This window comes from Tinamus guttatus, unplaced genomic scaffold, assembly GCF_059628265.1.
Source record: "Tinamus guttatus ecotype Peru unplaced genomic scaffold, ASM5962826v1 Tinamus_guttatus_pri_ptg000314l, whole genome shotgun sequence".
In the NCBI taxonomy this organism is placed as follows: Eukaryota; Metazoa; Chordata; class Aves; order Tinamiformes; family Tinamidae; genus Tinamus; species Tinamus guttatus.
Genome location: NW_028288848.1, coordinates 11,349,753 through 11,359,040, shown reverse-complemented (window position 1 = coordinate 11,359,040; position 9,288 = coordinate 11,349,753).

Below are 9,288 nucleotides of genomic sequence, written 5' to 3'. Positions count from 1 at the left end.
CTAGCTTTGCCACTACAATATTGAAATGAATTTGGGCACACTGATTTCTATTGCTTTTCTGCCTGCGGCTCTCCAGTCTATCCATTCTGTAAAGTGTTTGTGAAGTTTTTAGGACAGAGATTTCACATATCCTACCTTTACTTCCATGCTCAGATAGTGTATATGTGCTGCAACCACAGGAATAATTTCTCAATTCAATCAGTTCAATAAATAATATACCGTACTTCACGGAGCCCCTCTATGCACTCTGTGCATAGACTGAGGCAGGGGATTTGTAGAAAAAAACATTATGTGCTTTAATGGTGTAATTAATGCATACAGTCAAGAAGAGGAGGATGCATAGACAATTTTAATTCTGACATTTCTCACTCCCCCATTGCTTATCTTTGTAGCCTCAACTGACTATTGGCAATATTTTTTTCTGCTTTGGCATCTTTAAATTAACTTTGAAGGGAAGACATAGATTAAATAATTATGAAAATGCAATTATGAAAAGCAAAGCATGATGACAAAAAAAAAAAGTATGTATGATCTGAAACAATGAAGTACAAATGTCCAAACATAAAAGCTTTCGCTATTTTGCCTGCTGGGTTAGGGGGCTGGGTTATTTCACAGTTCCTCTTTTTTTGTTTCTTATTTCTTCCTTTTATTCCTGATGGTGCTAGAGGAAAGCATGGCCATGAGCCATGGAGCAGGGTCACAAAATGGATCCATTGTGACAGGAATCAGGAAAAAAAGCACAAAAATCCATGTCCCTAAGAATATGTCAGGATGGATCTCTATTTCTGTCTGTCTGTAGAGTAGCTTTAAGCTACTCTAAGCACACACCTTTCTAAGGCAGGAAAATAATGACACTGCATGTTTATGGAATATTTATAGTACTTTCTTTCTTAATCCTTCAGTACACAGTACATAAAGGAGATCTATATTTATATTAAAATGTTTACAAAGTATGGGGATAATGGTGGAAATGTTAAATGAACTATCTTTAAAACTGAAGAAATTGAGCATTTCTAGGTTTCAAGGTAGTAACTTCTTTTTGTTATCTAAATTGCAACAAATCTTAAATTATTTTAGAGGAAACGTCTTTTTCACTCTGCCACTTTGTGCTTTTGGACAAGTTAATATAACTTGAAAATAACAGAGGATTACTCAAATTACTTCAGTTTCAAATTGCTGTGAAAAGAAGGTTAACAGTCACCTCATTTCACTATAAATGTAAAAGGCACAGATTTTTAATCAGGGTATGTGCCAGACAATTAGCTTTCATATCTAAATAATTTCTATTTATCTACTGTTAAATTCATTACTTTTTTTTTCCTATCTCTTAAGGAAGTATTTGAACAGAAGCACAATGTTCTTTTTCAATGTTACATTTTCTAGGGTTTTAAAATCATGAAATAGCCCTTTCTTGCCAAACTGTGATGTTGTAAAGTCAAGAAATTAAAAATACATATTTTTCTAATATTTATTGTGCATTGTATTATGTTCTGAAGATTTTTGTATCAGAAGGGAAGGGAACTATCTGAGATTCTTACTAAGCTAGGCTTTTGAGAAATATACCCAGGATTATGATTAGCTTTAACCAGGAAAAGCCAAAATATGACAACACTTCACAGCTCAATTTATTCCTCAGGTTCAAAAACATTTTCTCCCTCATGCCTCTTGCTATTGCAATTGTTCACTAGAACACAGAAATAAGCTGATTTCACAATATAAAAGCAAAACAAATGCTTTTCCCAATATACATGACTCTAAAACTAGAATAACTGAATAGTATTTTTCCACACTGGATTCGTTCACTGGTCTGTGATCTCTCGTGCCTTGAATCCAATGGAATCTATATCACTCACTCTTACCTTTGCAGTTCTTCGTACTTGATAGCGTTACAAGGTGGTAGACTCCTTCTTTACGTGGGATGCATACTTCTAGCTTTGGAGAATGTCTCTGTCTTTTCTTGCTATATGTAACTTTCATTTTTTCTCAAATACATTGTTTAATGTAAAGTCTGTTCAGTGAACCCTCAGTGTTCAGAATGTAACTCTAAAGTCAGTTCTAATTTCTAACATAACCCAACCCAAACTCTGATTTTCATCTTAGTTTTGAGTATTTATTGTTTATAAAATCTATGTTTCTTTAAAATTGATCCACACGTATTTCATTTTCTGATTTCCTGTGCATTTGAACTTCCCTCATATGTAGCAAAGAGGTATTTTCTTTCCTCTTTCCCACACTATTCTATATGCGTGGTCTGCATTTCATCACTCACAGGTTCCAAAGTTTCCACAATAGTGGATTTAAATATTTTGCAACTCCTCCAGTACTACTGCTGCTACCATAGGTAGGGATCTCTCACTAGGGTTAGGTAGAGCATTGATCAAGTGCAGTAGCAAGAAGCCTACCTGAAGGTGGCAGCAAGAGTAGGGTTTTTTCAGCACTGGAAATGATTTTTGAGTTCATAAACTGTATCAGCAGGATAATAGCAAAATCTGGAAACAAAGTACTTTTTGATTTATAACAGCCTCTTAATGCAACTGTTTTTAAAATTATGTTTAAGAATTAGAAATGGACAAGTAAATAAAGAGGGAGTGCCATGGCACTGAATTAAATGCCAGAAATGAGGCAGTGATATAAATTCATCACCAGATGGACAAAAAGAACAGTCAGTTCTGAGAAAAGATCTGGTGGGCTCCTAAATACCAAGAGGCAGGGTTTGTTAGCTCAAACATGGGACTCTGCTAATGAAAAATTTAATGTTTCCACGACTCAGTAAGTATTTCTAGACAAACCTCCACTGCCTTTTATAGATGTACAAGTCTGGGTCAGCGCTACCTCATGGCTGTCTGCACCAAGCAGGGCTGGATTGCATAGGTATGGCCTAGGTCTGTCTCTTCTCGTCTTGTTCTTGCAGCATTTGGCACAAAGGGAACCTTGTCCCGGACTAAGCTTTCTAGCCCCCTTGGTAATACACATAATGAATAATAATATCTCCTTTAGATTACTGTATAACCCACAAGCTAAAAGAAGTCAGGTTAGGTTTTTCCTGCAAAACTTCTTAAACTAATGGTGCATGGGGAGATTGTCCCCAAGGCTTTTAGTTCTCATTTCTACAAAAATGTCAAAACCTTTCAAAACTTTTTTTAATAAGCTATCCACTTTACGAAAATGGCACTGAAAATGAATACTTTTATGATTACATTTTTATGAGAAAAACTTTAAAACCAAAATGGGTTGGATTTTCATTTTTCTTTCATTAATGTTCTTTTTTCATCTTTCCTTCCCGTTCCCTCCTTTTCCCTTTCCTTTTCTTTCTCTTTTTACAGTGACCAAAAAAAAGGGGGGGGGGGAAGAAAGAAAAGAATGAGAAAATAATTTACCGTTTTATTGAAAAATGCTGGGCAAGAGTGGAAAATATATATTCCATTTCTGAAACAGCTCTGATTTCAGCCAGGATTCATGCTACAACCCGGAGCAGCTGGGAAGTCATCGCAGCTTGCAGAATGCAGCAGAATACAGTTGTAATGAACTCCCAGGGAACAGCTCTGCGAAGCAGTAGAACTGCCTTATTCTAGGTAAGCAAAAGATTTGGGAGGGCTTTGGGTAAATGCAATGCAGCTATCCAGACTGAAGTAATTTAGGAACATAGTTTTGAATTTTGGCCAGTAATTTTTCAGGAGAAAGAGCCAATTAAGTCTTTATTGCTGTGCGGCCCTTGCCAAGCTGGGATATGATGTGCTTGTGTTATATTGCTGCTATCCCCTAGATCCTGCATTGCTGGTTGACCTACCTGTTTGATCAGCACAGAGCACCAGAGCAAGCCAGTAATAAACAGGAGTTTATATTATCTCCTGTATCAAGTGGTCTCCTTGCCTAAGTGTGTTATTAGAAACAAGGGGAATTGCAGAAACTCACCGCAATCTCGTCCAGTTGCCAGGCTGAGTGCCGGCAAATAGCGGCCAACAAAGCACTGCCCGGCGAGCGCGCTACCAAAACGCGTCCGGCTCCAACACCAGCACGAGCATTTCCTGGTGCCGGGCTCCGCTGTGCCAATGTGGGGGAAAAGGACCTGAGTGAAGAGGACCCGCGAGTGGCACCTCAGCTGCACTCATTTCCAGCGCTGTTCTGCAAGGAGGCCTCGGCTGCTGCCACCCGGGACGTTGCTTGCGTGTCCAGGCGCGCCTGGCAGCCGCTCCGGAGGCCTGGGGTGTGCGGCGCGGCCGGGCAGGCCCATGAGGACAGGCTGTCATGGCAGGACAGCCACTGGCAGCCTCCAGTGTGACACTGGCCATGGGGAGCTGGACAGGGCCAGAGGGGCCAGGGTTTGTGCACCCGTGAGGCCAGGGGCATTTAGTTCAAAATGAGGTTGCCTTAAACATAACGAGGCTTCGTTCTGCTCCTGGCCTCGAAAAGAGGAATGAACTGCACCAAATGGGCCTGGCATAACAGTCCGACTGAAGTTACAACCCAGCAAAGGCGACCTCAGGAAGCCCTTTCCCTGGTTATTTTTATCGCTCTAAGCAGTTCTTGCTGGCCTGCGCAAAGCATACATGGGCCAGTGGCTCCTGCTACCCCACATCCACCCCAGAGCTGCTGTGGCCGGGGCTGAAATCCCTCCTCGCAACGGCCAGGGGAGCGGGGCACGCGGCAAGCCTCAGAGGCCACGGTGGGGACGAGCAGAGCGCCCGGCAAGCGGCGGGAAGGCGACGGCAGGGGGCGCCGCGCAGGCCGCACGGGGGGCGCTGAGGGCGCGAACGGGGCGCCGCGCAGGTTGCACACGGGGCGGGGCTGCACACGGGGCGCCGCGAGGGCCGCACACGAGGCGCCGCGGCGGCTGCACACGGGGCGGGGCTGCACACGAGGCGCCGCGCGGGCTGCACACGGGGCGGCGCTGCACACGGCGCGGGGCTGCACACAGGGCGGCGCGGGGCGCTGCGAGGGTCGCACACGAGGCGCTGCGGGGGCTGCACACGGGGCGCACGGGAGCTGCACACGGGGCGCACGGGAGCTGCACACGGGGCGGGGCTGCACACGGGGCCGGAGCTGCACACGGGGCCGGAGCTGCACACGGGGCCACAGCAGGAGTCAAGGCCGCACGGGATGGTGTGCGGCGTTGGGAGGGCGCGGAGGCAGAACGGAGGCTGCAAGCAAAGATGGTGCTGAGGCAGGGCGGCTGCACACAGCCAGGGACTGCATGGAGGCTGCAGGCAGCTAGAGAAGGCAGCGGACACACAGAGGCAGAGACGACATGGAGGCTGCACGCAGCCAGAGGTGGTGCTGAGATGATGCAGAGGCTGCATGCAACTGGAGATGTTGCGGAGGCTGCACAGAGGCTGCATGCAGCCAAACAGGGCATTGAGGTAGAGTGAAGGTTGAATGCAGCCAGGGACAATGTGGAGGCTACGTGGAGTCAGCATGGAGGCAGAGATGCTCCTGAGGTAGCGCAGAGGTCATGTGCAGCCAGAGATGGCTTGCAGGCTTAATGGAGGCTGCATGCAGCCAGCAAAAGTGCTGAGGTAGAGCAGAAGCTGCACGCAGCCAGAGACGGCATGGAAGCTGCATGCAACGAGAGACGGTGCTGAGATGGTGCAGAGGTTCTATGCAGCAAGAGAAGGTGCTGAGTCTGCAGCCCAGAGACAGCCCCAAGGCAGGGCAAAGATGGGACACAGCCTAGAAATATTGCTAAAGGCCCGAGAGAACCCAAGGATGACTGTGAGGCAGCATGGAGGAGATCTGAGTGTTGAGGAGTGATCCCAGCTTGAGCCTCCTGCCCCATAGGCAGGCTGAGTATCACAGGGATTTCAGAAAGACCAGCATTGGTTTCGTCTATGCTAAACAGCAAAGGGTAAGTCAGGGAACAAAAATGATGAGAAAGGGCAGGTTCCCCTGACCCATGGTCCTGCATGTCTTTATGGCAGCTGCGGGGGGGCATCTGAGACAGCCACTGTTGAGCAATTTGAGGGTCTTGCTTGGCAGACACTGTTCACTTGTGGTTTGTTGGCTTTATCAGCTTGCTCTACGTTTCCTTCCATATCCTGCCAGTTTCTGTGTAGTTCGTTGCTGCAATGAGGTGTTGATAGCTGCTGGGAGGAATTGATGTTAGCCTAGTGTTAGCCCTGTATGTGTGCATGGAGCCTCATGCTGCTGGGTTTTACTGGGCACGAGCCTCAGCTTTGCTCTGGGAGCACGTAACCTGTGGTGTCTTGAGACCGTAGCCTGTGGGCTGTCTGAAACTTTATTGTTTTTTTTTCCAATTGGCAATACTGGGTCAGCATTTCTATGTGAAAATCTCGGTTCAAAGATACCTGTGCAGATATCAGCTGAACGCTTCCAGACTGCTGAGTTGCTGTGAAGTTTCTGATTCCTATGCTGGTAGTGGCTTCCAGCCTGCGGCAAAGAACATCGGAAATGGGACTCTTCTGACTGCCAGTAAATGATAAGTATTGTGGTGCCAAGTGATAAGTGGCATCTGGTGCCCTGTGTTTGGACATGACACGGAGCAGTGGATTGGGTCAGATGATACTGGGCCTGTTGCCTATACCGACTAGATAGAAAGCTATGTAAAGTAGCAATGGTCCTATATCCTGGCTGGTTTTCATCAGCTGGATCATATAGGCTGAAGTGCTATAGGGCAGCTTAACCTTTACTGTGGGGTCAGCTGGTGGTTCTGATGTCACAGGGTGATACCCAACTAAGCATCCAGAGTAGAAGGGCATGTTTGATTCGCAGGTCTATGCTGAACTCAAGTGTTTTGTTTTTATCTCAACATCTGTTGGACAATGCAGCAAGCCCCAACCTGCTTCTTAGCAGTTGCAGGCTGCTTTTATCTCAGTATTTCAGGGGCCACCCATATAATTCCTAATGCTTCTTGGTCACTCAACTGATTCTTTGTGTCCCAAAGGAGTTAAAACTAGAGACATAAAGAATCTAAGCAATTGTTTAAATCAAATGGTCAGAACTGCATGAATCAAGCTGCTAAACTAAGCATCAGTTTCGCACAAACCTTAGCCATTGGGTTTCAGTTTCCTCTTTACCCTGATCATCACCCTATGGAAAGATTCATGTTTCATTTTGCTTTCATACCAACTGAAATGTCAAGCCTATGGGAATATGGTTGGAAGAGCAGTTGGTTTTTGTTTTTGTTGTTGAAATACAGAAGGGACTTGTACTACAATTCTGGGAAGGGATCTGTAGATTCTGGAATCTGCTTTTCCTGAATTCTGATGGCTTTTGATTCTGATTGGCTCTTTTTTTTTCCCTTGTAACCCTGGGAAATAAAGATCAACATTTGACTGTAGAGTGTAGAAGAAAAAAAAAAAGAGAAAAAAGAACATTGATTCTTGAGAATTTCTCTCTGAAAATGTGGAGACTGGTGTTTCCCCATGCCCTCTCTTTCACATGATTATGAACAAAGTGCTGTATTCACAGAAGTCAGAATATGACCAGAACCTTGTGTTTAACTGACTTCAGGGCACACATCTACAGTTACCTTGGTGTGTGAGTGAGTAACTTCAAATGTGATCATGCCGGGTGCTTGTTTAGTTGTTTCTGTTACTTGAAGAGCAGGGAACTGATGCCAAAATAGCATGAGCTCATGAGACATCAGTGAAGGAGGAAAAGAGCGCAAGTGTTTCTGAAAGGGGGAAGGTGTAACAGCAACTGGAAGATGAAGAGAGAACCCAGTAGGGAGTGGTAGAATAAGAGGACCCATCACTGGAAGCTTAAGAAGTTAATGACAGGCAGTTAGGGGTGTTATGGGGTTTGCATGGACCCAGATCGTCGATCTCATCTGTAAAAGAGCTATAAATGAGACCAAGGCTAAGGTGAATCGTGCTTTGTTCTCGTGGCTCCTGATGTCACCAGCAGTTCTTCATGGAATTACAACTGCCTTGCTCGCACTCACCTGTGAATTGCTCTGTATTAAGTTAACAATAGTAAATAAGCTGCATATTAGATTTCATGCTGAACTATTCATACCAAATGAATTCATCTCTCCCACAGGCTGCTCTAATTTAAAACATATGTATCTATTTAAATCCTGTTGCTTGCTATATATTAATCTACTGTTCAGATTTTTGCCTCATCAGTGTTCTTCACCATTTTGAACAGATGCGTATTTTGTTGTGGGTTTGAATTGTATAGATTATTGTGAGTTTGGATCAAAAGTCTTCTCTTTTTTTTTTTTGTGTGTGTGTGTGTGTGTAAGATGGAGTAGTAGAAATGAGATGCAGTATAACTGCATTATACAGTATTTACACTTGTCACTTTAAGCCGATGCAAAATGCTTCATCTGTTCCTGTACAGTGAAAAGCGTCATTAAAATCAAAGGAAACTTGCTTTGATTGCAGGGAGGACGGGGCCTTTGGTTAGTCAGGGGCCTGACTGAATGCAACTGAAGTTGGGAGGACTGTTGTATGGTACTGTATTTACCTCTGTGTTGCAGAACACAGAGTTTTCAATATCTCCTAAGAAGAAATTAAAAGGGGAGCCCACTTTCAGACTCCAAAGACCATATTTAGGCATCTAAATGAGCAGCCGTTTTTTTTCTTCACAAATGCTGAGCACTGCCAACCCCCACTGCTAACAAGCCACTTTGCAGGCCAAACATCATTTGACTGTATGTTCTTGCAAAGAAATACTAAGAATATGCAGTAGGTCAAAGTGGCTTTTTATCTTTGTGCAGAGATAAGGGCTGCTGTTCCTCCTAGGAAACAGTGTCTTAGAAGCGGAAGGCTGCACTTCTTATCGTTCAAGTATGTGCCATAAAGGGGTAAAAATAGGGACATTGAGGATAAGAAAGCAGAAAGCAAGGCACCTGCTACCCACAGAAGGAAACTCAGGAATGAAATAAGAGTGAGAATCTCGACTGTTTTGAGTATTGCAAACCTTCACTTGTAAGAATAGATAATCTGTATTAAAATGATCTGTAAAAGCCTCTGGAATTGCTGACAAGAAAATGCTTGCAAGATTTACCCCTGGATTTACCATGCAGCATAAATTTGTTTTACTGAGTTTTACAGAAGTTGAAAATGTCAGAGCTGGATGAGAGAATTGCGTTCCAAAACCTATTAAACATTTACAGGACATTCTGGATCCTGTAGTTTGTTCTGAAAATCCTTCTGTTTGTGACGTGAATGGAACTGATTTAACAGAAAAGTATATTTAAGCTATTCACATTGTATCACTGTCTGACATCAAATAATGTGTGTTTTTTTCAATCTCAATATTTTAATCCAGCATTCAGCCATGATATATAATGGGTATTTACAATGATAGCTTTAAACATCAGCT